The 4,603-nt window shown below is 51.5% G+C and overlaps 1 non-coding gene across 1 annotated transcript; it reads right to left on the bottom strand.

Moving 5' to 3' along the window:
• Positions 1 to 4,178: 4,178 nt before the first annotated feature.
• On the bottom strand, positions 4,179 to 4,363 carry LOC142766501 (U2 spliceosomal RNA). The gene has a single exon (XR_012884554.1). It is a non-coding gene; the product is annotated as a U2 spliceosomal RNA (small nuclear RNA).
• Positions 4,364 to 4,603: the final 240 nt, after the last annotated feature.

The raw sequence follows: 4,603 nt of genomic DNA, 5'->3' as shown, positions 1-4,603 counted from the left end.
TTGGGTTAAATTTGATGTCACTGCGGTATAAATGGTGTTTCCTGAATAAAATATTCCAGTTGCTAGTAGCGCGTCGTCCAGTGTACTTCTTCTCTGTTGTGTGTCGTTTTTTTCGCGCCCCTTATCATCATGAACCAGCACCAACTCGCCCAACTTTTTACTTTACGGAGCAGAGGGTGCAGGTGTAGGTCACCTTCACCTTGATCTCATGCTCGTCTAGAAGGTGCCTTACTAGGCTCTGGCGCCTGCTTGTCCAGGAGACCCCGGAGTACCCACAGAGGTCTATAGGGCAGGTAAAGCTGTGGGGAATAGGAAAGAAGATGTTGAGAGTCTGTCCCTCATCAGCGAGCGTTGCTTGATTTTGGGCATCCTTTGGCCTTGGGATGTTACAATCCTCCACCTCATTTGCGGGACCTGCCTCCTCGCTCCTCACCTATTGGACAGTGAGCCCTGTCTGAGGTGACGGGGTATGCGCAGTAAAAGGTACATCATCGTACTGGCACTTGAGCATCATGTAAGCAATGAAACACTTCAATAAAACAAGGCACTGTACACTTGAATAAGAAGAAAAGGAGAGGAAGAAGAAGAAAAAAAAGGAAAGCGGGGGGGGGGTGATCGTCAACCCATGCTTAAGTGGAGCTGACGACCTAAGACAAAGGGAAAGAAAAGAAAGGAGTGTGTGACCCCCTCCCCCTGGTCGGGGGAGAAGAGAGGAGAGGGGCACGCTCGCCCAGAGAGGCAAAAGAGAAGAAAGAAGGGAAGGAAGAGAAAAAAAACGGCGTGCGCACCTAGTGAGAGCAGCGGGCTACCAGTTACATGGTGAGTGCAGCTGGCTGCCCCAAGAAGGCAGAGGGAGTACTGACTGCCTCAGCACAGAGGAGGGTACGAGGAGGAATCAGTAAAGAAGACAGAAGAAAGAGAACGAGTGAAAAAAAAGATACCGGTTAAGCGGACCCTCTACTGACACATGTCAGCAAAGGCGCTTCCGAAAAGAAAAAAAAAGAAAAAAAAGGAGGCGCGCGAGGGCAGAGAGAAAGTCGCCTGACTACATTGTTAGTGTAGCTGGCAACAGTGGGAGCGGGAGGGAAGCCTTAGCAAAGTCCACGTGGACGGAAAGTCGAAGAGAAAAAAAAGAGAGAGAAAAAGAAAGTGAAGAGGAGAGAGCGGAGACGCCGCTTCCACCTGGTCACCAGCGGAGCTCGCTGGTGTCTAGAGTAGAGGCGCGCTCCGAAGAGAATGCGTGCAAGGAAAGCTTGCGCTATCTTACATCACTTGGGCAGGTGATGCAAGAGCCGCTGAGCCAACTAATACGCAAGAGAAGGGTGCTTTGCGGACGGGGAGCTGCCGGCAAGGCCGGTTGGAGCAGCCCGCCTCGCTGAGCACGAGAACCCACCCCCCAAAGGGGGGCGGAAAAGAGGGGCAAAAAAAGAAGTGTTTTAAAGCACTAGCATCTCACCAATGACCAGAGGCGGAAACCCAGGGCAGCAGAAACCAGGCGTCAGCAGGAGGGTCCAAGAATCCGCAGGCAGTCGTTGCTGGTCGCTCGAACAAGCTAAGATGGTGCACACAACAACAACAACAACAACAACACAAGAAGAGACCGAGAAAGACACCACACTAACCGGGCGGGTGGTCGATTGCTTCTTCAAAGAGCAGGTGTAGGATGGACAAGCCAACACTACACTTTGATCTTAGCCAAAAGGCCGAGAAGCGATGCAATTCATTAGCACTTAATTAAAATCCATTCTTTCACACCTCGTACTTAGTCCTGGCAAAAGCCAGGCAAACAGTAGCGAAGCCATTCCGACGTCCACCCATACACAACCAGCATTGTGCACCGACAGCGGCGGCGCTGGCTTCACGGCATTGCTTTTATCCCTAGTCCGCTTGAAGTTTCTTGTTTCGCTTACAAACATGTTAGAACTGAAACCTTCTTTTTCCCAGAGGTCAAAGCCACGCGTGCTTGCTTGCATGCGTACTCTCGAATGTAACCATGACGTCACACCAAATGCCTGCCGTTGAACATTATCAGGCATGTCGCGAGGGATGCTACAGCACTTGTTTAAAAAACTGATGCATAGTGTACATGTCCCACTCGAGCACCAATGCCTGGAAGGAAAAAAGAAAAAAAAAATGACTGTGCAAAATGTGACTACGTCACCCATTCAACATGGCTTCTACGCTGGCTGCCCAAGCAACGCCTCTGCAACGACGCCCACAATCATCGGCAAAAAGGTGTTGCCTTTGGCTGCTTCAGCGCGCTCAACGTATGCCTTGAAAGTTCCGACGTGGCGGAACACCACAACGAGGTCGACGAAGGTCCTGCCGTAAAAGGCAGACCCGGGAATGCGTGCGAAACGTCTACCGCGTGCATTGTGAAGCCATTGAATGAAGGATCATGTGGCAGAGGGTGACGGAACGTGAGTGTGCGACATGCCGCTGCGATGTCGTTCAAGCGTTCAACGGGCCAGCAGGCTCTGCCTGTCGTGGTCAAAAACGCTTGTCCAAGTTTTGCTGATTCTGAGGGGTAGGAGTGCTATAGTGGCGTGTACGAGGCGCTGGTGCGGCGCTCCGTCGATCGTGCCAGACGGGCATGACGCGGAGAGAAGGCAGTCGTCAAGTGGTCGCGGAAATCAGTAGAGAAGTACTCGCCTGCGCTTTTCGTCGAATTCCGCTGGGTAAGGTGCGAGAAGACTCGCGACAGACGGTCTTCGGGAGACGGGTGGTTGCACAAATGCGACCGTGCGTCAACGTGCAGCCATATTCGCGGATTATTTCGCCCCATTAAGTAGCTTCGTCACTGCGCTCGCTGGTGCTGCTTGTTTTGTTGACCTTCACTTGTGGCTCACACCCACTGTGGGGGATTGGCCGGTTTGTTGTTCTGCTTCTTCGACTTCTACATACTCGGCTTAGTGAAGCTGTGAGGAGTGATGAGTGGGTACAGAGGCAAAGCACAGCAAAGCGCGCCCGGGGCGTGATCTCACGCGTCCTGGTTTCCACGGCGCTTCAGGTACGTGCGTGGTGCGTCCGTACGTCTAGTGCGCAATTTTCTTGGAACTTCCAGCAACTGGATTCCATTGAGGTGAGCGTGCGAGGATGTTTGTTGTAATTAACGAGAGCCAACGGTGGATGAGCTGGTATGAGATGTTGTTCAGAAATGTAGTGTGTGATCAACAAGGCGATGTCCGTCGTGGTGGTCTAGTGGCTGTAAGGTACTCGGCTGCTGACCCGCAGGTTGTGGGATCGAAACCCGGCCGCGGCGGCTGCATTTCCCTGTGGTCAGATTAGGGTGCACGTTAAAGAACTTCAGGTGGTCGAAATTTCCGGAGCCCTCCATTACGGCGTCTCTCATAATCATATGGTGGTTTTGGGACGTCGTACCCCACATATCATCATATCGTCATCAAGGTGATGGCTGAGTGCGCCAGCGAGGTAGCTGACCGCGTGGCAACGAATTACAGCCACCGCTGGCAGAAGCTGGGACCCAGGTCAGTGGACATAGAAAAAGCACATCGGGGCTTTGCCGCTCCACCGTACAGCAGGTGTGTGCGGGGTGGGTCCTGTGGCGTTCTTTGCGATTTTAATTTGTGATGGGGAATAGTGTAGATGCATAGACGCGGCGAGAGCACGCGTCTTCTGGTTAAGACGTCGCGTGAAGATGTGAAATAAAAATGCCTTCGTTTGTCACTGCAACTGTAAACAGAAACACCAACAACCATTTTCTAGAGGCTGTTTTATTTTTCGTTCCAAAACGGGTGAATTGGAAAAGCGGAATTAGCTTGGCACATACATACACATTTCTACACACATACATACACATCGTATACACACTTCTAGCTTTCCTCCGAAACAGTAATAATAAATTACTCAATAGTTTTATTAATATGTGTAGGGATGTTTAAAAAAAATAAAAACTTGAGTATGTACGTGTGAACATAACCAAAAAAGGGGGGGGCCCTCCAATTATGAAATTTCCAGAGAAACATTTATTTTCTCACAGCAATCGTAAGTGTAAACACAGCTAGCGCACTCCCCGCACGCGAATACCGCGTCAGCCGGGGCGGCGGGACGCCACCGTCTCGGACACTCGCCGCACCCACGCCGTTTACCCCGATATCCTTGGTAAGTTCGAACACTCTTTCTGTCATTGAATTTATTGTCGAACTCACCCCCGCAGGGGTGAGTGGGCCGATCCCGGAGGTAGTGCAATACCGGGCCAACCCGTGGCGGAGGTGAAGCAAGCTTCAAGCACTCCGCCGCATTGCAAAAATAAGTTTAATATCTTGGATCCAAATAGGATCCGTATCAGATATTAAGCTTATAAGAACAGAGTGGGAATTTCATTATGTTTAAGACAATGTATGGGATGTCTTGAGATTGCCGGACGACATGGCTGTCTTCCTGTACATAGCACCGGGATAGTCAGGTGGAAGCCGGACAGCGATGGTTGCACCAAGGACTCCAGGAATATGGCTATCACAGGAACCGCGAGAACGGCAGCGGCTTAGCCAGGGCACCTGGCAGGTGGAGGCGATGTGGCGCCGTTGTACGGCAGGTCTTGCCTTGGTCAGCGTTCGTCTGTCTGCGTCCATGTCCCACGTGC

Source organism: Rhipicephalus microplus, chromosome 6 (genome assembly GCF_043290135.1).
Source record: "Rhipicephalus microplus isolate Deutch F79 chromosome 6, USDA_Rmic, whole genome shotgun sequence".
NCBI classification, from domain to species: domain Eukaryota; kingdom Metazoa; phylum Arthropoda; class Arachnida; order Ixodida; family Ixodidae; genus Rhipicephalus; species Rhipicephalus microplus.
The sequence above is the reverse complement of the archived record's forward strand: the minus strand, read 5'-3'. Positions and strand labels throughout refer to the sequence as shown.